Here is a 26,951-nt window from a genome sequence, read left to right as displayed (position 1 = left end):
TCGCTTTGCAGTGTGTTACTGCTAGGCGGTGTTGCCGTTTCCAGGGTGCTGCTTTTCATTAATGTTTAATATGTAAGTATCATTCATTTGTTTCCGCCCTTAGCTTTACATTTATATTTAGGATCAATATCTTGGTGTTCAATGTACAAGCCTCCAGAGCGCTACCAAGTAGACATCACCATCTCTACATGTTGGTAGGGCGCTCAGTTTTGAATATCTCTAGGGCACATGTTGAAATGATGCACATTTGATGCTTCACTCCTGCATACCCACAATTCATTATAACGTGATGTGTTTACATAATCTTCCAGTACGAGCACTCCATCATATCAGCTTTAGAGAAGACTACTTGATAGTTTGATTACTGGCCAGGGAAACCGTAAACCGTTGATCCGGCTCAGTCCTAGTTAACATTCTCTAATGACTTTGACTACGACACCACAGCACGTCAGATGTCTGCGACAAAATATGCCATCAGCTTGCTGCCACGGAGATTTGAGCCCCGGAAACGTTAGTCACTAATTTCACATCAGCCTCCCCTTCCCCTGCCAGCGAGCCCCATTAGTCCGTCAAACAGGTTTATCATCAATTTAACATTACCGTGACAAAGGAGGGTGAATGTTTATTCTTTTAGTCCTTTGACAATAGTTTTTTTAAAATGATTTTTTTTTACTGATTTCTACGGATATCCGGAATATGTACATATATATTAATGTTAATATTTAGTTTATATCTTTACATCTTACGATTTCATGGGAGCGCCTAGGAGAACCCCCTGCACAACACACACACGCACCAACCTCTCAATATAACACCAAAGGTAAAAAAAAAAGTTTATAACCTAACTTTTAATTTTTCATTATTCAATTGAGAAATTTGCATATATTAAAATATCTGAGCAACGCCTTTGTACGTAATAGATGTGAACAAATATGCAGGTCGCAACTGGGTTTGCATAGTCACGTGAAACACTGCACTCATCCTTAATCTTTGAAAGACGTTGATATATAATCAATCTTTGTAAGTCAAACAGCTAATAGATTTGCATAGGTTCATCAGCAGGAACAATGTATTCTGGGATGCGATATATTTTTCTGGCTTCTACCATAAAAATGCTCAAGTTGTTAGCATCTTTTTTTTTCATGGCCGAAGCGTCATTAGTTACCAGGCGTGAGACCAGTAAATCTTCGCGCTGATGTTAACTGGGAGGTAACTCTTGTTACGAGCTATTTTAAATTCACTTAATGCGCGTCTGCTAAAAATAAAACATTTCTTTAATGGATTTTAAGGTACATGAAGAAATAATGACATCATTGCTATTAATACGGTCCATCCCGTCCATAAAAGTTTGAATGGCGATCTTTAAAGAAAATATTGTATTGGCGCTGATAGATTGTGATGTGAATACCAATGTGAGGCAAAGTACTAAAACAATGAATTACGCTTAAATGTTACATATGTAATGCCATTATGGATGTAACATGCATGCATCATAGACTGTAGTGTTAAAACGTAAAATAGATCATATTTAATGCGGGAATAAACCAGCATACTTGACATTATTGATTTCTTGCGAGTTTCTGTTCTTAAACAATTGGTCTCGTTTAAACACTTTGAGACTCACTGGCTTAGTTTATCCATATGTAAGTCCATTGTTACCACTAGGCAAGTTAGTCAGGAGCTCAAGATTAAAAACAAATTTTGTAGGAGTAAATTAGGATGTAATGCTATGAGGCCAGTAGTTTTCAAAAAGTCTAGATTCACGATGCCCTCTAAGGATTACCGCGTTCCAACGGAGTCCTTGGTCTCAATATGAAAAACATATTAACATTGTACTATTTTTTTTTAAATGTTAATTAGCAGCGTGTCGATAAAAGAATATTGAAGAGATTGCCAGATCTTTCTAAAGTTACTTAAATTAAGCATTTTGTCATTTGGTTAACATTCATGATTAGATGCATGACGCGTAGGACGTAATCATCTTCTTTTTTTTTTTTTGAAGTAACGTCTGTATTATATAAGATAAGTAGATACGGTAAAAGAAATTAGGAGAGGCAGTTAATGTATGCAAAACTAAGTTCTCTCAATAAGTACATTCAATTACATTAAATCAATGTAATTTGGGGACATTGTGCTTATTGATAGTTGGCTGTACACTGTGTGTCTTGGTTCAAGTATCTTTTTATTTTATCCTGCATCGCATTGAAATTAGAGAAGAATCGGTCAGTGTGTGGTTCAGGTTAATGTGACTGTAACATTGCTTAGATTTAAAAGCAACAATAATGCAATAGTTAGTGAGTTTTTAAAGCGGAAAGATATTTGGTTTTTGTACTACGAAATTAGAGTTCTACTTGCAGCTGAAGAGCTAGTTAAAGAGATTAATGTTTAAGTAAATTCTCAACTAGGGACAAAAATAAAAAGGAAATTTGTTTCCTAGAGAATGTTCCGAAAATGAATCAGCTGGCTCCAAAGTGAGAAATTCACTGCAATGACTTATTTCCAGCATTTAGACACGACCGAGAGTTCTACCATCACCGGAATAATGAGGCGCTGTGCCAATGGGGGTCCCCGAAATGATACATTTCTTGGCATCTGACATCGTTTGACTGTATGGCTTGGAAACAAAATAGTTAGACCCACTCCAGACCAAGGCTATGCTCAGTCTTTGCACACCTTTAAAAACGCACCTGTTACCATGTACAGTAGAATACAAGAACTGTAGAACATGAAATCTTGAATGTTTCTTAAACAAATATATTGAAATGAAGATATTTTAATAAATACAAGAGATGGGCGTGCAGTAATCTCTAGTGCGTGAGCCCTTAGAATTAGCGCTTTGGAAACTCTAATAGACAAAGTAACAAAAAATTATCCCTTTTAGATCTTGCGATCTATACGGCGTCGATTTCTGCGGCCCAGGGTAACTGGGGTGTCATGTGGCCAGCACAACAACCAACAGCCTTTACTTTTCCCCAACTTATGTCCGGTACCTATTAGAGCTGGGTGGACTCAGACCTAAATATATCGAAATTAAAAATACCAGTCTTTATCAGGATTCGAAAGGTTGGGACCACCGGTTCGTAAGCCAAGTGCTTTACCACTCAGCCACCGCGCTTCCACTAATAGACATATTACTAAATATTTGATTTGTCGACCGCTACAAGTCCGCTAGTCGAGAAATGCTGATGTAAACTAATCAACGAAACCGTAAGTCGACATTAGCAATATTTCATAGCTGGACTTGTCGTGACCCCAGTACAAGCACTGTACTTGTTTATCGCCGATACCAGTGGGCAACTCGTCTAACACTTAATCACAAACACACCCAAACACCACCCAGCTCTACACACACACACACAGACATCGTTAGGAGTCACTAACATACAGGTGTGGGCAGCGGGGTCATAGGCTCAGTAGCTGTATAACAAATCACCAAAACCAGAAGGGTGGGGTTCAAGTATGAAAGTTAAAAATAAATGACTGTACCAGTTTGAGAGCGAATAAGCTAAGTCCACAACAGTTGTGAACAGAATCACGTACAATCGTACAACAAGGAGTTTAACAAAGTGAAATTAGATAGCGTTGAAGAAAGGTCCTGTCTACGCGTTCAACGCTTGCAGTGTCAGGCCGCATTGAAGGTGGTGGTGAAATGTACATACATTGATTGATACCGTAAACCTAAGGATATATTGAACATGTATATACATGAACAAGAACCGATCTGTTTATAAGACAACAAATGTAAGTAACTTTTTTGTTTGTTTAATCATATTGTGCTTTAGAATGTCATGGCCCATGTTGGCATGCGTTTATTATATTGTTATTTATTCAAAGGCGTTTGAATTCTAAAACTTCTTCATTTCCTTCTTCGTCATTGTCCTAAAGAGTTGAGTTTAAGACTCTTGGAACTCTAGGACTATTGAAGCTTGTCCTAAGAGTTGAGTTTAAGACTCTTGCAACTCTAGGACTATGAGAGCTTGCCTCCAACGGCCAGTCTGAACAAACTTCTGTCAGGGAAAGATCAAAGCAGATGTGAATTTTTATATCAATATTTCAGACGCTTTGGTTAGAGTCGAGGCCAAAGGCCGAGCACACCGGGGAAACACCCCCATATTTTGTTCAGTTGTACATCATCCGTGCAGGAGTCCACCATAGAAAAGGTCTCTTGAGAGACGATATGTGGCTAGTCACATGTTTCTTGGGGCTTTCTTCCCTCTCCACCAGTTCAATGGGCTCGCTTCTTGGGGTCCGTTTTGCTTCCCTAGTGTCCTAATCGTCTTCTCTCACGACCGTTTCCACACGAGCGCACGTTGAGGCTAAGAAGCATTCCCCCGGGAAATTCTAAGCCAAACAAGCATGATCGTGTTTTTATACAATGCAAACTGATTTACACATCCAACTGGCACTCAGTCATATCTAGTCATTTATTGGCTATTAGTTAGTTTTGTGAAGGGAACTTAGTATATAAGTCAACCAAAGCATTACAATCAGACTGTAAAATCAGAATCAGACACTCCCTGTAGTTGTTTATATAAACTAAGACACATGTATTGGTTTTTAAACTCCCAGTTACACTCTTGTGCCGGTCTGTTTAATCTTTATTGTTAAAACAATGGAAATGGACAATAGCTCTTATACTAATAAAATGTTTGCCCATAAATAATTCCCTAGTTGTTGTTTTTACCGCCCTACTTCTCAGTTGTAACTTTGTTTCACACTTTTGCAAGCTTGATCTTAGAGAACAACATCAAGAATTGACTAAATAATAGTAATTAACAGGAGGTTACTGACACGGGGCTAGACTGATTTTGACTGACAAGACATAATAACAGGAGGTTACTTCTGACACGGGGCTAGACGGATTTTGACAAGGCGGTGGATTTTTATCGACCAGATTTACCGTTTATTTGAAGAAAAAGAATAAAACCCCTAAAACCATCATTGACAAGGCAGTATTACTGTACTATCCCATAATATAAGGAAAACCGAAACAAAATATGAGAATCTGAGCTTAGATTTTAATAATTGCCTATGGAAGTTATCCAAAATAACAATATATCCTGTTGTTATATCAAACGAGGGGATAATGACAACAGTCATCGCAGACATATTCAAAGCTCATAACATCCCCCCAAAAAAAGATTCTCCTTGCCTATTAAAGTTGAAAGTTAAATTCTGCAAATGTTACTTGTCATAAAAATGTCTCCAGAAGAGTGAACTCTTGTAAATGTCAGCGAACAATTCTCAAAAAGATGTGGAAATTAAAACTTTGTTTTAGTCTAAGGCAAAATGGCTGACTTACTAACCAAGCTATACGATATGTTATACGATATGTTTGACATTTCTGCAGCGTGTTGAATAGCTTCTTCAGCTTTAAAGGTTATCATAACAACATCTTTTGACCTTATCAAATAATGTTAATTAATACATAGATAAAAATCAATAACTTTATATAAAAACAAACTACAAATGCAGTAAATCCCTTGACTCATCACTCTCTTATGATTCATGTTTACACTCGATCATGTGACTTAATGAGAATTAATAAGCGTAAGAAAAAACTCAAACAAACAAACAAAAAAAAACTCCTTCTATTATTCATGGTAAGACAATTACACAGACTTAAAACTCAAAGTGCTTATATTCACGAAAAAAAAAATCACAAATTAAACATAGAGCATAAAAGTAAAATGCAATTTCCCCTTGGTTAGACTGATATTAGAATACGCATACTCTGTTTTAGGAATCATCAAGTTAAGCAAACTTAAAGAAACTAGAACAGACTGTGATATTTATATGAAATGAATATTCACATTTAATTTACCATTAGTAAAATCATTATACTTAGACTCAGGACAGAAGACAGCAAAGTAAAATAGAGGAAATATACAAAACATTGAATCATAACTTACAAATAAAGAAAAATAAATAAATAGCCTACTCAGTAAGACACAAAATAAAGGTACATTTCTTATTCCATATGCTAAGACAAATTCTTATAAGTGCTCGTTCTTCCATAGTACGTTAAAGCTTAGAATGGTTGCCTGAATCAGACAGAAAAATAAATTACTTAGCAGAGTTAAAGTCGCTAATTAACATGCAGAAACCTCAGACTTTCACATGTTCAATATTTGCGTCTTACAACAGGGCCGACCTTAGATAATTGGGGCCTTAGGCGAAGTGAATTTGGTGCCCCCAAATAAAATAGAAAAATAAAAAATAAACAGCGAAAAAAATATTCCGCAATTTATTTAAAACCTACTCAGTGCTAGTGTACTCCACCAATAAGGCAATAACACTGGGCACAAGTTTCGCTATTTCTTCTTTAAAAAGTTGTTTTGAGTCCTGTGCGAGGCCCCTACTAATCGGAGGCCCTAGTTTGCATATGAATAAGGTCGGCCCTGCTAACAGGCTAGCAATAATCTCTTTCTCTGTGCCATTTTACGTTTTGAGAGACGATCTTTTTTGCTTGAGACTAAAAAGGTCAATCCCTGACACACAGCTCGACCATAAATTACTGAATGATACAACACACTATCGCTCCAATGCGCTTGAACAATCAAAACTCGCCCAGTCTCTCTCTATATATAGGTCAGTGTGCTCAACTCACACGAATAAAACGAGTCGAGACATTAAAAACTTGGATGGGTGTGAAACAATACATCAGATGGAAGCCACCAAAAATATTTGTGATTAGATGATAAGGTCAACACTATCATCATTCCTTTCCCATCCATCTTCCTGTCCATTGCGCTGTGGTCGAGATCGAAACCTGATCAGTGAAGAGGTCAGCGGGTAGAGGGGGCTGGTAGCAGGAGTGGCACAGAAATATAAGTGGACAGAATGTATTGCGTTCTCAATGTAATTCCCAAATTTCATCTTGTGTATTTTTGATATTGTCTTAGCTTTTTGTATTTAAATTTCATTACAATACCTCTATTCAAGTCACACTTTCGGAATGAGTGGACGCGATTCTCGATAGTTGATGTTTATCATATGGAAAAGAATTACCTGGGAAAACTCTAGTCTGAAAGTTATAATTTTTCAAAGTATAAATAGAAAATAATTTAATTTTGCTAGAAAACTAGAGAATCTTTATCTTGAGCAGACTAGACGTCTTCGGTTATTTCCGTTAAGAGGTCCTATTTATTTAATTATTATGGCTGCCTGGTCGTGCGGTATGGGCGCTGAACTGTCGTTCGGCCATCTCGATGGTCTCCCGATGGTCTCGGGTTCATTCCCTGCCCGCTGCCATCTCTCGTCGTCCTGCGGGAGGTTTGGACTAGGAAGTAGATTGTCTTCAACTCTGAAGGAGCATCCGAAACGTGGAAAACATTTTACAAACTTTTATTAAAAAGTTTAATAGATTAATGTTTAGGAACATTTCGCGCATCGGCTTCGAAGTCTAGATCTAAGGAACTAGCATTTAAGTGTAGTAGGTCTATACATTTGTTTAACCAGGATTTTTTTCTCAGAGGAGTGGGGGGGGGGGGTGGGTTAAAATATTTCAAAATGTAACATTCATTAATTATTAAGAGCAAAGTAATTGCGCTATACGATTTATAAAGGAGGTTTTATCTTTTTCAAAAAGTAATGTATATATATATATATATATTTGTTTTACCGTTTTTTTATGTGCTGCATTAACTAGTTTTCACAATGCCCTATATATTTCTGATTACTCTAATAGTTTTAATTAGTTCGAGTGTTATAGTCTAATCAGTAGCTCTCTCCATACTTCCACTCTATTGCAAGTACGTTCCTGTCAATTTTTAGATCCTTTGGAAATGAAAGAATTGCTAGAATGTAAAGAGAACTAGGGCACCCACTTGTTCGAGGGCCCCTTAAAATGGTTCTAAGAATCTTTTCAAGAGGTAAAGAAAAACTGCTTTATGTTGATTTCAAGGGGCCCCATATCTCAAATAGCTTAGGGCCTTAGCAAGTCCAAACAATGAAACACTACAACACTGCTCAGCTACAGTTGTTTTGTAGCTTTAAACTGATGAATAAAAAATCGATAAAACAATAGATCTAAGACTTACAATATTTATACGCAATTTTTTTTTTCTATTTTGCATTTATAGATCAACTAGGTATTTGGTATGTTTGTTTCTGGTTTTGCAATACACTAGATCTAGTTTTCTATAAGCCATGCCTTGTTTTCAGAATGAGTTTGCAACTGAAAAACTAATCGCTTGCAATGCTAGTAACAAAAGTAATAAATCTAACTGTTGACAGAGTAACCGAATCTATCGGGTTTGCAATGTGCCGATTTACCATTTACTTTATTTAAAAACACATTTGTAATAGTCTTGTTAATAAGCCTCCTTTCCTTTCTAGAAATAGAGCCCAGCTTAAAATTATTCGTGTAGGGGCGATCACTCAAAACCCCGCGTCTGATATGGACGTCACGTTAACATGCTACGGCTGGTATTCCCACTTCTGAAGGCATCGTCAATCTTTTTTTCTTTTTCTTACTTCGTATAACTCGAGCGAATTTTTTTTTTCTTTATGTCTACAGGTCTACGATTTTTCCAGTAATTGATGTAAAAAATATAAAGATCTATTTCATTTTTATAATTTTTTATAACTTTTCCCCCATATATCTTTTATCTATAAGTCTATGTTCTTCATACTAGGACTAACTGGGTGCCAAAATCGGCCCGGGCATTACCATTCCATTCGGTCCACAACTTGATTGCATATGATATGCATAAAACTGAACGTATGCATGCCAACTTATGTATTTCTACACATTAATAGATTTAGGGGCAATAGGGAATCTGATTTTGTAAGAAAACAAAACAACTGCAAAGCAATCGCTATCTTAATTAGTTTATTACATTATTTTGATATAACTGAAAGAATAAAGCATAACACTTGATGTCTGCCTATTCGTGTGATAGGCGATTTCTATTTGGTTACATGCTTAACTGTTTAAATAATAATTTTGATTTCAGGGCCCCCTTTTAGATTCACTCGAGTATGTTCACACTAGTTGGACTTCTATAGCACTATAAAAAAAATATAGGTGTTATGTTGTATGTTAATCTCTTAGTGTGCAAAGTGAAACTCATAGAAACACTGTATAAGGTTATACTCAAATCCTTATTTCGGAATATGTGGCTAGTATTACACAGTTATGTATGAAAAAATCTTTTATAAAAAATAAGACGGGTCCAATCACGTTTACAGGATTTACTGACATATAATGTGCTCCATTAGGCCGTCCCCTCGACCCATTTAGACACCGGCCCACCCATATAGCCAATCCGCCCCTGTCTCCATATATTTTAAAACATTTTTTTTTGTCCGTTACTGTTAGGAAATTAGACGATTTAGTCATTCATGTACATTTTGACCAAAAAAAAAACAACAACAACAACAAACATTTAATGTTTTTTTTTTAATGTGTTTTACCCTGTAGTAACATAAATTAATCTTTAAATGACCGTCTAGTGACGTCATGACGCCTGTTTGTAATGATAGAGACATCAGGGATCTGACATCAATTAAAAGACAATGACATCACTACGGGAAAAAAAAGACAACGCAGCCACCTTTTACCTGTCCAGGAGTTTACGTCTCAGATAATAATAACATTCCTAGGAACATCTTCGTTGCCTGTCAGAGGGCGGTACTGCTGCAGACCTGCCACATCACCAGAAAATTCCTCAGTGGAAACTGTTAAAGGGACTACGATGAATTTTGTTTCTCTTTAGCGAAACTCGACCCTGGCAGTGCCAGAGAATGACTACTTGTTCATTTCTAACATAATAATAATAATAATCTTTATTATCCGTAAGGAAATTTGTCTTACTATTTGTGTATTACACCAAACAAAAAACATTATAACTATTAGAAACCAAAGTGTACATTCACACAAGACTCACTCATAATTTACATGTGACAAAGTTTATATCAGATTGTTCTTATTTAATGATTTGATTGCCAGGGGAACAGAAAAAGAACATTTAACCGAGACCAATCATTATAGCAGGCCTGAACACTGACCTGCAACGTCACAACCTGTGGGAAGTTTAGACCAATAGCTCGTTGCCACGTCGTACAGACCTATCTATATTTTAAAGGGCTCTCCGTTAGGAGCTTAGTTATCAGAAGAAATTCAACAATCATTCAGATTTCAGTGCGTCTACAAGTTCGAAAGGAAAAGAGGAAAGACGATTGGCCGAGGTGTTAGTCACATGGCCTGTTAATCTTTATGTTCAGAATCGTAGCTTAAACTGGATATTTGTATAATATTACTTAAGTTGATTTCATGTGCTGCCCAAGTTACGGCGCTCTAATCTTGGCCGTGAGGTGGTGATACAGGATTCTAGAAACTTCCGCGCCAAAACATCGTAATGGATGAATGAATGAATCCGCAGGTTCCATCACATTCGAAGTCGATTTGATTTAGCGATCATGTGACCCGTGATATGGTTAACCCAGTGTTTCCCAAACTTTTCCCTTAATGGAACACTTCGCACATTCTGGGTATTTAGCGGAACACTTCGTACAGTCTGGGTATTTAGCTGAACACTTCGTACAGTCTGGGTATTTAGCTGAACACTTCGTACAGTCTGGGTATTTAGCTGAACACTTCGTACAGTCTGGGTATTTAGCGGAACACTTCGTACAGTCTGGGTATTTAGCTGAACACTTGCTTGTTTTTTTTTTAGAGAAATTAATTCACGTGGTGGTCTTCTAGTTAATAATTCCAGTTGTTCGTGGAACACCAATTCAGGTCTCCGCGGAATACAGTTTGGGAAACACTGGTTTAATCAATATCTTAACTATCACAGTCTCTAGCCTCGTTTTGAACCACCCATAGTGTTTTGCTTTGAGCACACCCCTGCGATATTGTTTCCCTTAGTGCATCATTGACAAAGCTTTCATCAAACAATTAAGTTTCTTTTACAAATCTGTTTACATTACTTTTCGACTATATTGCCATTTTTTGAATGTTGGCCAGGCACCGGGGTGGAGTAAATCACCGATCGCCCACACCAAGGCCCCGTCAGCCCCCTTGGTCCCATTTTTTTTTAGAGGTCACCACAAGGTCACTTAGTGTAGTGTTTACCTGAGACGGTGTTTACAGTACAGCAATAGATCAATGTGTTTCAAAATGAAGATCGTCTATTCTGTATGTTAAACACACGCAACCTTACTCAAAAATTTGCGTGTAGACCTGACAAGACACGGAGAGTCTATAGTCAATGAAACTGTTTCTCTGCAACATGTAATAGGTTTATATTAAAAACAGGATCATTTTAAACACTAACAATCCTAACAATCCTAGACATTGTCACTATCAAATAAGTAGAAAATAAGCTGAAAAAAAAACATTCTTTAAAAAAAAGAGGACTTAAATAAGGGAAAGCACCGCACAATCACTGTCATATCTCTCAGTACTGCTATCCTTATCTCACAATTTTTCTATATTAAAAAAAAATTTTCTTACCACTGTTCGATCAACTAATTGTTTTTTTTTTAATTGATTTGTCTACGACTATGAATAATTTCAACTTGATCCAAGTATGGGAAGTGGGAGAAAAAAGTATAAAAGAATCCATCTAGACAGACAGACAGACAGACAGACAGAGTAGATATATGCTTTGTAAAAAAACAACAACATTTTCAATGCATCGCAATCAGTCAACTAAAAAATGTAAAAAAAAAAATGAAAGTAAATAAAAAAACCTTCGTCATTTCATTAGCACATGTTCTTCTTTTTCCCTGGTCCTACGTATCTAGGTCAATACAAACAAGAAAACACGTGAACCGTGAACGTATCGTATAAGTTTTGTCGACATTATTCTATTGTTGGGTCGATTGACGACATGATACCACGTAACACGGAGATACCAGCCTATGGTAATCTTATTCCTATTACATCGTCATTATTCATATGTTCAATGAACTGATGAACGAGAAGATATGTTTCAATGTGAACCTGGCCAATTTGATGTTATTGAATGATTATCTATCGTTTTCTAAAGGGCCTATGTCTCATTCAATGCCTAAAGAAAATGTATCTCACTACATCGTTTATCATCATTGAGCACTGCACTACAAATTTAAATTATGTTTTAAATTATTCGACTTATATACATAGTAAACACATTCTTTCACATTGAAAACAAACGTAAACATTCTATTTAAATAGAAGTAGCTTATACAAAAGAACAGACTTAATTTAGTATTACAAATATTTTTTTCCGACACAAATAAACAAAAATCGTTTGAATAAATATTTAAAAAATATACGGGAATTATATATACTGTAGTATTATAACCTCGCGTGTCTCATTTTTACTAGTAATAGTGAATAGTTGTAAAAACGGTGTGCATTTTTATGAAAAAAGTAAAAATACTTGTGCTTGTATATACACTTTTTAAAAAATTAATGATTCCGTTTTCTGAAAAGAAAAAAGTAGCCGTTGCATCAGAACTTTGAAAGGTATAAATACCATGATATTGGATTTTCAATAACTTTTCTAGTTTCTGTGATGTAAACGGGACCGATGGAGGGACAGACAGACCACGCAAAACTAATAGCGGCTATTCCCTTTCGGAGGCCGCGAATAATGAATGGGGTTTATTGTGAATTATTTTATAAGTCTATGGATATATTTACTAGATCTATATCTATAGCTTTGTGTCGCGAGAAGCACAAGAGTATATAGGTATGTGAGCAGCGCATACCTACATATTTTCTCCTAATTAACTTTCGTAATTTTGATTGGTGAAATTATAGTATATTGCTACTGATACATATATCTTATACCGCAGCAACTGTGTAACTAGATGTCTATATCTTAAACTTGCTTGTTATGGACACGGCTATAAATAGAAACACTTCTGACCAACACGAATGTAAGTGCTGTGTTAAAACCGTGTCCCCACTTGAAGTCCAGTGTACCACTTGCCTAGACACGGACAGCCAGGGGACTATCTTGAGATCTTAGTGTCACTAAGACGGCTTGACATGTTCAGTAACCAGCGCGCATCAAGTAACCCCTGCGCCATTGTTCATGCATTAATGATTTGGTAGCCGCCTCATAAAGTTTCATATTGAAAAAAAAGGAAGCATAATGATTTGTTTCAGGAATAGACATGTAGGCCTGTTTGAATGTGGCAAACTACGATGTCAACATCTTTTATTTATTTCACCAAGGGTTCAAGTTTATGTATGGCTGCCTGATCTTGTCGTATTGAGACCAGTAGTTATAGCAGGCCTGAACACTGACCCGCGACGTCGCAACATGCGGGCCGTTTAGACCAATAGCTCATTGCCACGTCACAGGATTTTGTCTAAGCTGCCCACAGGTTGTGACGTCGCATGTCAGTGTTGAGGCCTCCAATTACGATTGGTCTCGGTGGGATGCGACTGTCGATCAAAGGTCTCGATCGTTCCTCATTCGAGCCCTGCCCGCCGCCATCCCACGTCGTTCTGCGGCAGGTTTGGGTTAGGATGTAATTATTTTCATATGTGAAGCAACATTCGAAACATGTACAACAAAAAAAAAAAAAACTAGAAAAAAAAACAACGAGTAATTGAGCTTTCAATTTTCTAATTGGCTTCGTGGATAGTGAAAAGTATCCATCTGACTTCTGATCAGTTTGTCTTATAAGCTTCGAACTTTCCTTCAGAGTGAAGATACTTTTGTACAAGTCCAAACCTATTGCTGAACCCCAGGTGATGGAAACTTGAAGGGCTCAAACTCGGGTCCGTGAGGACACGACCAGGATCTTTCTCACATGCTATCATTTCATAATTAAGTAGGTCGACCTCTCAATACATGACCTTTTATACAACCTACTGGTGAGAATGGGATTATTTCTGTCGGTTGTGAGTTGTGATGTAAACATCGCTTAGAACTATGAGAACCTAACTGCTATTGGCTATTACTAGTATTAGATATGAGCTCTACACAAGCCTATAGCCTGCTAGTTTGTTGTTCCTTATAGATCTAGTTATTTTCTAGGTGACGTGATATATTTAACTTAAGCGCTAATGCACATCTCTATGTTTAGAATACCTACATCTTAACATGATTAAACTAATAAATATATATCACAACTATACTCTACCAAGGTACATTTATCCCGCTAAGGGCAAATGGTCTAACTGGTAAATGTTCAAATAAACTCACACGAGACAATTTATTCAGCATAGGAACCAATAGTCGGACCAATACATTTTCATATATACTCGTATGAGACCAATTTATCCCTCTTAGAGTGAATAACCGGACTGGTAAATTTTCTTATATACTCGCTCGAGCGAAACTTATTCCGATAAGGGACCTATAAAAAGTAGGTCATCCATATCGTCAAACACCTCGAAGAAATTCATTTCATTTTAATAGTTTAATTACACCAACTACCAGCTTTCCACTGGACATCCAATTCGTCTACACATGCAGGGACTAACACGTTAGAAACAGCCAATTAATCTCACATCGAAATAATCCCCGTGATTAGGAAAGTAAATAACAAATCAATCATGGGGAATGACCTCATCAAGAAGGTCAGGGATCACCTTGGTACGTACATAGTCCTTACCTTCAAAGGCATAGGAAACAAATTATCCGTACTCTGTTGATTGATGGGAAGTGTTCTTAAAGGAGGATTCATGTCGTTGTGGGTGTTAGAGAGAGAGGGAGGGGAGAGAGGGGAAGCTGGGGGAGGAGGATGTTGACGATGTGATGTTTTGATGTAATGATGTAACCAAAGTTTACTTGATGTCTTTTTTATGTTGACCTATGGACTGCTGGATTGAGGCTAAATTTGTTACAAAGCTAATATTAATTCGCTGCCTCTGTCTGTCTGGTACAAATCTTGTTCACGTGATTTCTCCCACTTCCCAGTCTGGGATCAAGTTTAAACTTTGCACAATTTACCCATTGCGCCTAACAAAACACGAAAAACAAAATATTACTATTTAATTAATTAATTAAAGTTATAATAAATTTACTGTTAGATTTAGAAAAAAGGTAAATCAGTCTTACAGTATTAAGACATATGGTTGTAAATGTGCAGTTTTTTCCTATATATACGTTGTTGTTTTTTTATAAATTTTTATAGTATATAGTTGGGGTTAAGTCCGTTGGTCAATATATGAGTTTATTAAAAACCTTTATGAATCAAATAACATTATAAACTAAAGAACATTATAAATCACAGAACATATATAACAGAACATAATAAATCATAGAACATGTTAAATCAAAGAACATTATAAATCATAGGAACTTTCTAGGAGATATTTTATTGTTAAGTTTCGCTCTATTTGTTGCATTGTTGCTGTAAACATTGGTATTCCTGACATGACGCAGATTGCATATTTTGTAGACATACCGGAATGGACCCCATTCACCAATCGTAAATAAACTCTTAGCCACGTTATAATATTGATAAAACAATGAAAAATACGTATCACGTGACAACCACTATGGATTACATAATTTGTATAGAAGATATATAGAATCACGTGGCTCAATTTTGTTTGTTTACGATTGGTGAATGAGGTCCATTGTGTTGGATTCTAGGCAAATTGTGCATTACACATTGCGTTTACATACAAGAATTGTGGTTAGTTTATGTGATATTGTGTATTGATTGTATAAACCTACAAGAATTGTGGTTAGTTTTTGTGATATTGTGTATTGATTGTATAAACCTACAAGAATTGTGGTTAGTTTATGTGATATTGTGTATTGATTGTATAAACCTACAAGAATTGTGGTTAGTTTATGTGATATTGTGTATTGATTTACTATTGATTGTATAAACCTACAAGAATTGTGGTTAGTTTATGTGATATTGTGTATTGATTGTATAAACCTACAGGAATACGGCATATTGTGTGCGTGCGTTTTGCACACAACTGTTTTGTATTCTTGGCACGTTGTTGAAATATTCATGTTTTGGTTTCATGTTTAACGTGGTTTCATTCTGTAGGACAAATGAATAATTAACGATGGTATCGCTGGCGCTGAGGGGGACAGGGCGTGGCCTCTGGGGAGAGGGGGGGATGTCAAGATGTTTGGCCCTAGGTTCATATCTGTCGCAGAAGTTGTCGAGAAGCTGTCTTCACATCACGGGACCGAGTGGCATAACATTTCATTTGTGTGGGTTTGTCATTTACTACTGATTGATATAAGAAAAAACAAAATGATCCTTGCTTTGTAGACATGGAAGATACCTTACGTTATCTAGGTCTATTACAGATCTTTCGTTATCTTTAACTGTGTGAGTACATATACGTTTATATAAAGTGTTAATGATGATCTACATTGCAGCTTATAGATGCGGACCTATTAACTCTTTCTCTCCGTAATTATTTTCCACGTTCCGACGGAATTCTTCATTTTGCTCATTAGTATTTTTCTGCCCTGTAATGATAAAGCTTGAATAGCGTTTCCGTTTGTTATCAGAAAGTGTTTTATTTGGTCTAGAATTAAAGGAGAATGCATGCTCTTTTTATAGAACACAAAGTGAATTTTATACAATCAAAGTATTAAATTAATTTAATGAGGTGAAATTTACGATGGTATGGTCAATTAGGAAAGAAAGAGTTAAAGCTTATGGATAAATAAATAAAATATTAATTTAATCACAGTATAATTCTCTTTGATAACATTTGAATTTTTAAGATCGGGTTAAAGTTCTTTAAGCAATAAAAGACAGAAAAAAAAAGAAAAAAGATGAACAAGCAATATGGGGAAATGTGTGGGAACTTAAAAACACTTGAGAGACTGAGTAGAGAAAGATCGAGATTGATTTTGACTAGACGATATAACCAAGGTCAAGGACGTAATAGTGGGAGCCTACTCAATAACTTTGTACTGCAAGCGTGAGAGTTTAGAAATATTGTTCAAATCTAACAAAACAAAAATATTATTACATGTTTTCAAAAAAAATACATAGCTTATCACTGATACACACTGCCATCTATTCCATGATACCAACGACGCACATAGCTTATCAATACTTCTGTACTCTGTACACCTAGGACAACGGTCGGCAACCTTTTGAGTCGGAAGAGCCAAAAATTACAATTTACAAAATTTTTAAACTTTAAAGAGCCACAACGTTTTTTTTTTCTTGCCAACAATACGTAGTACTCACAATTATTCATATAAATAGTGTTTTCACAGCAAAGGTAGATAATATATATATATATGGCATTATTAGATAATTGTTTTGTTTATGTTGGTAGCCAATAAAGCAGTTAAACATTTATTTGCAACACTAACTTGTACTTCAATAACAAACAATTAAGCAAACAAATTCAATGGGAGCGATGGCTTTGGTTTTAGAAATTTTTCTATACATTTGGCTCATAACTTGTTTTTTATTTTCAAACACGACTCTAAATTCTCATTTGTTTGTTGACTTCCTACTCCCGGTAGTATCATGCAAGAGAGCGCTTGCTCGGACGAATATGTAGATCCGAATATAGCACTCGAAATGCCAACTTCTTCACCTCAATGTTGCAAACTGGAAGATTATTTCTTGCGCCGAATCAACTCGCGACATATGTACATGCATTTCTGGACTTTCAACTTTTCCAACTTGCTTTTCAACTCTTTAAATTTTCAACTCCACAAAGTTTTACTTTCAATCAATGACATTTCTAGAAATCCAGTATCAATTTCAAATAGATCTATTAGGATTTCGTTACTATTTGTGTTGATTTACTAGTAATGCTAGAATGATTTTGTTAGTTTGTAATGTATCGTGACCATCATAGAAAACTGTCAACAAATTCATCTTTGAATTTTTTTTTGTAACTGTGCTGAAGTAATTCGTGTCAACAGTTGCAGTGATATTATCACGATATTTCTTTAGACATTTAATAAAGAAGTAACTTACCGCTCTTCTGCAATAATTTTTTTTTTCAAAAGAAGCCTAATCTTCTACCCAAACATCGGCTGGGTTTCCATTTCCTTGTAGTTCAACACTCAGCTCATTTAATTTCGCTGTTATGTAAACTAAAATTTTTTCAAACTTTTGCTGTTCTCTAATTCAGGGTGATACGTACCTTTTTTTATTTAGAAATGTATTTAATTCATTCAAGCACAAGCCAAACGTTTCAACACCTTACCTCTAGAAAGCCATCACACTTTATTGTGAAGGAGATCATAATACAGAGTTTCCATTTCGCTTAAGAATTCTTTAAACTGACGATGGTTAAGTGCTTTTGACAAGATGCTGTTAACAATCTTGATTACCGAACTTATGACATCAACTATTTTGGCCTGAATTGTGTATTATTCAGTGAAACGTAAGAATTTCGCAATTTATTTTGCTTCGAAGAATCGTAGTTGCTCCTTTATTTTTTCCTGTCTGGCTCAATCAGTTGTTATTTAAACGATTTTAATGTCTTCAAGCTATTTTTGCTCGGCATACGCTCTATCATCCCCTCTAGTTTGTCCCCAGAGCGGTAGCAATTCCATTTCTTCTTTTGGAACTTGGGAAGACATACATGACAAAAGGGTCAACTTATGCTGTCTTTTATGTTGCCAATTCATCTATAGCAAGTGACAAGACAGAAGAATATTGAATATCTTCCACCTGCAAATATGTAACATTTGAAGACATTTTAGCTCTTCTATCTTGTACTGTTTTAGCTTTGTTTTTTTTTTTTTTTTGCATGTCTTTTTTTTTGTTCGAAATCATGAAAATGTTTTCCAGATGCACGTATAAAGCAATCTTTGACGTACCATTTGTAAATGGTTTGCCTTTTTGTGCAATTTCTAGTGGTACGTACTGGTACCCAACGTTTGCCAGATCAGCATTACTTGTAGAATGCTTCTAACTTTGAGAAGATAATTCGCTTCTAACTCATTTACCTGAAACAATAACCTATACGTCACAACCAAAAGCGAATTAAAGCGTACATAGAAGCATCAGACGACGGCGTCATTCAAGAGCTTCCGACGGAATGATTACAGTGACGACGCGTGTAATGGGGGAGGGGTGTGGTGAAAAGCCAGTACAAGTTGCTGAGAGATAGAATCAGTGCCTAATCCTCGTTAAACGATTCAGAACTTTTTGAAAAAAAAAATTCAAAAAAATAAATAATATTTGCGTATGGAACGAAAGAGCCGCATCTTCACATCCAAAGAGCCGCATGTGGCTCGCGAGCCGCAGGTTGCCGACCCCGGACCTAGGAGACACCAAAAAGTCTGCTATTATTTTTGTCTGTTTTTTTATATAGATCCAGATGTGAAATGTGACTATGAAAAACAGTATAAGCCGATTGATTAACTATGTATCTACCTATGTATGTAGATGGGAGCACATCCCGTTTCGGCAAGCTTTGATGTCCCCAAATTCTCTGTCTCCCCCCCCCCCCCCCACTTTCCCTGTTTCCCATTGAAGTGTTCTCGATGCATGCATGAAACGGAATATTGCAGTTCATCCAGGTGTGGTGACGGTGTGGAGGAATTTTCAACTGACAGACAATTCATTAACGACATCGATTTCTAATTAGAAAGTGCTTTGTATAGCATCGTATGATAGTGACATCACGCGACACAACACCAGAGAAAGAGAGAATGAAAGAGAGAGAAAGAAAGAAAGAGAGAGAAACACACTAAGAGAAACAGAGAGACATTATCAGCTTGAGATACAGAGAGAGAAAGAAAAAGAGATTCAGAGAGAGTGAGAGAGAGAGAAAGGAAAGAGCGAGAAGGAGAGACAAAAGAGAGAGAGAGAGAGAATTAGAGAGAGAAAGAAAGAAGGAGACACACTGAGAGAAATGGAGAGAGACAAATACATCGAGAGATACAGTGAGAGAAAGAAAAAGAAATTCAGAGAGAGAGAGAGAGAGAAAGGAAAGAGCGAGAAGGAGAGACAAAAGTGAGAGAGAAAGGGAGAAAAAAAGAGAGGGGTAGATAGAGAGAAAGGAAAGAGCGAGACAGAGAGACAAAAGAGAAAGAAAGAAAAAAAGAGGGACTGAGAGAGAGAGAGACAGACAGAGAGAAATAAATAAAAAGACAGAATGAGAGAGAGAGAGAATGTTAGTTTCGTCGCTACCTATTCCTTCAAGGTCGGCTGTACTTAAAACTGTAAACACTAACACCATGGGAACTTGTTTTGTGAATTACAAATGACCATTGTGAAGAAACCGTTCATGTTTTTGTGGTTTCACAGTTTGTTAGAAGCACATGCAAAAATGAACCGGATATTACAATTAGACGTATTATCCACATGGAGATTCTGATGCATTCGGTTAAACTACTTAGAAATGGTGAAATGATATTCTGATGTACTATCGGTGAAACTACTTAGAAATGGTGAAATGATATTCTGATGTACTATCGGTGAAACTACTTAGAAATGGTGAAATGATATTCTGATGTACTATCGGTGAAACTACTTAGAAATGGTGAAATGATATTCTGATGTACTATCGGTGAAACTACTTAGAAATGGTGAAATGATATTCTGATGTACTATCGGTGAAACTACTTAGAAATGGTGAAATGATATTCTGATGTACTATCGGTGAAACTACTTAGAAATGGTGAAATGATATTCTGATGTACTATCGGTGAAACTACTTAGAAATGGTGAAATGATATTCTGATGTACTATTGGTGAAACTACTTAGAAATGGTGAAATGATATTCTGATGTACTATCGGTGAAACTACTTAGAAATGGTGAAATGATACTCTTTTTTTGGGGTTTGGTTGGTTTCTATCGTCTGACGATATAATGTACATCCCTGCCATCTTTTCCATGATACCAACGATGCACTTCCTTTTCCAAGAAATCTATTCTCACATTTGTTCTAGATCTACTCAGTTTTTTTCTCAAACAAAGTCAACCATTAGAGTTACTGCAAGTCTTGATCCTTACAAACATGTTCAGTTGACATGCTGGCTGTATTTATAGAGTCAATAAATCCTCAAATAGAATTGGACCCTTATGTCCATGGAAAGGGGCATACTTTTTAAATAGACATTTTTTAAAGACGTGATGTCATGCAAAAACAAATGTTAGAATCAATGTTCCATTAATTTCTGTGTGTCATTTACTATGGCGTGAAGCCAAGTGTTGTTTTTAAGCTAAAATTCATCTCTACTTATTAAGTGTCATTGTCTACCTCAAGGAAGTCTTTGATATGTAAGAGAAATGCATTTAAATCTTTAAAAAATAGTCTTCGCCTAAAGTCATTGGTAGCTTGTAGAAAAGTTTTTAAAAACAATTTGTTTGTTTTACATGTTTTGGAGGTTCCTTCAGAAATGGAAATTATTACATCATAGCCCAAGCCTCTCCAGGGGGATGGCGGAGGGCAGGGTTCGAACCTAGAGCATCGAGGCGACAGTCCAGAACACATTTCACACGACCAGGCAGTCACCCCAATCTCTCAAAATAGTCTTTTATTAAGGTTATAGATGTCATACAAAATAGTATGGATAGTCTATAGAAAATCATTGACATGTAACGATTTTTTAAATTTTTCCTGTTTAGATAAGTTTAATTTTTTTCTCCTCTCCTAAGCAAGTGAATCTGTGGTCGGGGCCTTCACTTGTCGGGTGGGGCTACTCTATTTGGGTGGGGCCTACTCTAGTGGGATGGGCAAATTCTAGTGGGCTATGCCTACCCCTACACCATCAAGAAAATAGTTGTTATAAAAACAAGATATTAGCGGCCCCCGAAAGGGGAAAAGACGCTATTAGTTTTGTGTGGCCTGTCTGTCCGTCCGTCCGTCCCGTTTAGATCTCAGAAACTAGAAGAGAAAATGAAAATCGGACATCATGATATTTTAGATCATTCAATGTTCTGATGCAACGGCTACTTTTTCTTTTCAGAAAGCGAAAAATCTAATTTTTTAAATCAGTTATGCAAGCAGTTGTTTAATAAAAATACACCATTTTTACAACTATTCACTAATAATAGTAACAAACACTGGAAGCTTTTTAGTAAGGGAGATATCTGTTTACCAGTTTTTAAACACATTTATGCAAATGGTTTAAGATTTTTGTATTGCAATTGTAAGTTCTGTCATACTTAATATCCACACAAACTGTCTTTGTAACCTTGTTATTATTATAAATTGCTTCAGCACAGTCCAAATGAAAATAATGCAGAGTCTCACAAAATTTAAATTCTTAATTCTTAAAAATCTGCTCTAAAAGCAATGTACAAGATTTACTTTAAAATTTTAAATAGCTAAACAATTTATAAGACTTGGAAACTTTAGTTATCTTTACCAATGAAACAAAAAAAAACAAAAAAAAAACACCACCAACTGCTCTATGACTCTAAGCGACATTTTAAGACCCAGTTTATGATAGTCTAATTTATTTATTGCACAGCTATAAAATCTCTGTATTAGACAAGATTTACACAGCAAGTGAATTACAGAGATCGGATGTGCAAATAGTGTTTTAGTCATTTGTTAGGATCGGTGTGAACTTGAGTATGTAGTCGGTCAGAGAGGAAATGAACGAATTAATTTTAAGCAAATCCCAGACCGATTCCAATGGAGCTCATTCACCAATCGTAAACAAACAGCACGTGATTCTATATATCTTCTATACAAATTATGTAATCCATAGTGGTGTTCACGTGATACATATTTTTCATTGTTTTATTAATATTATGACGTGGCTAAATGTGTTTATTTACGATTGGTGAATGAGGTCCATTCAGTTTGAGGGGAATATTGCGGCTACAGGTCTGGTCAACAGTCTTCCATTTTACTAAACGCCAGAGTATTTGGAGCATGTGCTTTAATAACACATGACATGACATGCTCAGTGCGATATGGTCCAATGTCTTTTGTGGACTAGTTGGTTCCGTGCTACCTTTGGGTTCTCAGTAATCAAATGGGACTATGTATTTTTTGTCTTGTTGTTCCGAGTGCCAATTTTAATTGCTTCTGTCTTTTCTTCATTCATCTTGAGCTTTTTTGTTTCAACCATCCAGATGTTCACTTTAACGACATTTACACTTTCTTGCATTATGTCAGACTTATCAATAGCTGCAGATGAACTATTACATTCACATGAATCGTTTGGGATTTGAACATTTTAATACATTTTGCTATAAAATGTTATATTCTTGAAATGAACTTTCTATAAATGTTATAACTAAAACATTTAAATGAGCTTACTACGAATACCTTTTGACTATAACATTTAAATGAGCTTACTACGAATACCTAATGACTAAAACATTTAAACTAAGCTACTGCTTACAGATTTTTTTGGGGGAAACCTTGTTTAGTTAGTTTTATCAGGCAGTTACATCATAAGAGTCCTGGGCTTAGCTTCTTTTTGGATTCTGCCTCTTTTCTGCGTCAGGTATTGCTAATGCCTTATTACCAGGGCCGGTCCTACAGATTGCGGGGCCTTATGTGAAACGGGTTGCGCGGGGCCCAGTCTGAGTTGTAATAAGGATAATAGTTGAAAATTAAGATTTTGTATTAGAAAAAAATCGTCTTTTTCATTGTATTCATACTTTACTAAGTACAGAATCACTGTCAAATTAACTTTACGAGCCATCTACAGTATATAGTAGTTTTCCAACAAAAAGCCGATAAACATTTAGATCTGCCTTTCAGATTTACTATCGACTAGCAAAATATCGCTTTTGTTTTTTTTACAAGAGGCCAAGATAGATTTAGATCTATATTTGTATGCCAGTGACTGTTAAAGAAAATTAAGAATTTGAACTTTTTATTTTGGTTAAAATTCGCCTGTTTATTACATTTTTACTAAACTAATGCTGACAATGTTTTTTTTTTTTTTTATTGCGAGTAGGATTGGCGTTGTCCATATTGAATGACACCCGGAAATGACAATTTTTATTTTTTTAAGAAGATTTGTATCAGTTTTCAGAAGATTTTAATAATTTCAGATTTTCACGACTTTTTCGTATATTTTACAATTTCAGGAGAATTCCAGGAACCCTTTTATAATAAGATAAATCGGTTTAATTTAATAATTTACACATAGAATTCGCGCGGGGCCTTTGAAAGTACGGGGCCCACTGTGGCCGCATAGGTTGCAGTGGCTTAAGACCGGCCCTGCTTATTACAATAACGTATATTTTTTAAAAAGCTTCTATTCTTCTTTAGTAACATTAATTTAAAAAAAAATTTACTTTGTAATTATTTCTTATATCTACACAGACAACAACAACCCCCCCCCCCCCCCCACACACACGTATAAGTATAAAAAAGAAATACATTAGTCATTACGGTTTTGTTTTACTGATGAATTTGTTCAAAAATTGTAGGTTGTCCTTTAAACTGACAGTTCTTCTATGACATTTATTATCTCTCCTGATTTGCCTTCTAGTTTTATTAAGCTACTTTCAATTTCCTTATCACATTACATAGCCTTTTTTTAAACAAATCGTCACACGGCCAGTGGAAACAACATTGTGTCTTTCTGGCTTATAACAAGTTAATTGTTTTTATTCACAAAGGTCTTAACTATAATAGTGTTATAAATTAGCATGTCCATTTTTTTTCCTTTTATCGATCTGGACTTTTAGAGTCCAAATGATAATCTTTCATTTCCACATATATTTAGAGATATTAATGTAAACTATGTTTCATACCTTGACAATGTAACATATACACCCACATATGCACACTTCGTATTTGGAATCTAGCGTTGATTTTACTTTACACAATCTCGGATCAAGTAGTAACTTTGTAGACTTATTTCTTTTACCTGACAAAACAAGAATCAATAAATTGTACAAATTATTACATGCTTTTTGACATACATAGCTTATCTATTCTTACGAGTTCTGTACACCTGATGACCGGATACACCAAAGACCCCATTTATGAAAATCCCCAATATAATAATGGGGATGATACGTAAGAAAAGTAAATTAAAAACACGAAACCGCTAAAGATGCAGGAAGAGAGAGTTTCTTCAAATCTTGTAGAACTAAAAGTACATTTGACATTTTGAACCGTAGTTTCGTAAGAGCTGCCTGCTGTGTTCTTTTCTAGAACAATTTAGGACTGAATATTATAGATAGAACTAGAAAAACATCAAAAAGCTTTTTTTTTTTTTTTTTATAAAAAAAAACTTATATATATAAAGGGGAAGAACTCCGGCCTTAAAACTTTATCTATCAGTAATGTACAATTTATTTCCCTTATTCGATATCAAACAAAATAATTACCAATAATTGAGTAATCGTTAATTTTTTTTTATTGATTCATGTTTAGTTAGGAACAATAAATAATTGTTTAAAGTATCAACTTGATTCGAGAATAGGTGACAATGAAATAGCGTTAACAATTATTTAAGGGGGACTAGAACCTACAAATTTAGTCTTATTTGTGAATACTGAAGGATTAGTTTCCCTTGTTTGCATCAAGCAAAATAATTAGTAATTACAAGTAATTAATTGACGGATTGATTATTTTTGTTTACTTATTTATATCTTGTCTATGCCTGTTAATTCCAAGTAATTAATTGAAGGATTAATTATTTTTTTTTTGTTCATGTCTATGCCAATGAATAATTGTGAGAAGTTTCAACTTGATCCGAGAATGGGTGTGGAAGAAATAACATGTACACACTTTTTATGAGACAGACAGACAGAGTGAGTTGATATACGCTTTGTAAAAACAGCGCAGCTGTAGAATACCGGCTGGACACATAAACACATAAAGAACAGCTATTTGAAAGTATCTTGTTTTTTATTTCGCTGTTTAATATTTTTATAATAAAGAAGATGTCGGCTCAATTCTCTCATGCAGAGTTTTGTCGAGTTTGTGCTTAAACATAATTCTTGGTGATTTTGTTTATAAATTATCTTTCTGATTTCTTTTTTTTTTTTTAGAAATAATCTAGCTGGGAATCAGGTTCATCTCTGTAGGTTCAAATACGATTCTAACGTAGATATTTGCGTTACGATAAAGTGTATAGTGAAGTCCATCTATCTGATTCAATGACCCAGACTTGGACTGACACACCCACAACCATTGCCACCTCAACAGGCGTCATTCGTGGAACTAGTTTAGCTGGTTGAAGACCATGCTATTTATCCATGACAATTAAAACAATAATCGCTAATTGGATGTTTTAAGTCACGTGTTTATCCGTGCGCCGTAACTAAGCCGCTGGTTCAACGCCCGCACGTAACTTGATCCCGTCTTATAATGTGTCCATTCTACTTTTTTTTATTTTGTGTTTGATGTGGCCGTCATTGATTGATGTTGCGCCAATACGGGTGGTGACATTGCTAATGGCTATCGCACTTACGGTTTTGCTTGTCTGAAACTATCTAAACAAATTACGATGTCAGCTGCATTAGACTGGAAATGTTCATTTTTTGAATTTAATAACTTTAAAATAAGTTGAAATCCACAAGTTTTTGTTTAGCGTTTTTTGTTTGATGGTCGACTAACATGACCAATAGAATGTTAAGTGACGTCGTCACATGAGGTCATATAATGTAATCCCTATCGTTCAACAATACATGATGTTAGATTAGGGATACACTTATGGCTAACATCGCGGCACACCAATGACAACAATGCTTCCACATCAGCGCACATCATCAAAGATATTATGTGTCCCATCAATGCAAGTCATCATTAAAACAAAAACATCATTAGCTGATATCACAAGGTCATTTGAAGAACATCAATTGTCATCCTCACATCACATTTACTATCACTAGATCTACATCATCACATCACATTTACTATCACTAGATCTACATCATCACATCAAATTTACTATCACTAGATCTACATCATTACATCACATTTGCTATCACTAAATCTACATCATCAAATCACATTTACTATCACTAGATCTACATCATCACATCACATTTACTATCACTAGATCTACATCATCACATCACATTTACTATCACTAGATCTACATCCTCAAATCACATTTTCTATCACTAGATCTACATCATCACATCACATTT

General features: G+C 35.6%; 1 protein-coding gene across 4 annotated transcripts in view; it reads left to right on the top strand.

Annotated features, from left to right (window-relative positions):
- LOC106067294 (adenylate cyclase type 2-like) overlaps positions 1-26,951 on the top strand; it is a 96,147-nt gene that overhangs the window by 9,024 nt on the left and 60,172 nt on the right. The window contains exon 1 of one of the 4 annotated variants that reach the window (XM_056035548.1): positions 3,557-3,741. The exons of 2 other annotated variants lie outside the window; for them this stretch is intronic. The gene's annotated coding sequence lies outside the window, so the exon portion shown is untranslated. Of the gene's footprint in view, positions 1-3,556; positions 3,742-16,074; positions 16,261-26,951 lie in introns of those variants that run through there. One more of the 4 variants, XM_056035545.1, reaches the window with a different exon arrangement.

The sequence above is a fragment of the Biomphalaria glabrata genome, chromosome 7 (assembly GCF_947242115.1).
Source record: "Biomphalaria glabrata chromosome 7, xgBioGlab47.1, whole genome shotgun sequence".
Lineage (NCBI taxonomy): Eukaryota > Metazoa > Mollusca > Gastropoda > Planorbidae > Biomphalaria > Biomphalaria glabrata.
The sequence above is the reverse complement of the archived record's forward strand: the minus strand, read 5'-3'. Positions and strand labels throughout refer to the sequence as shown.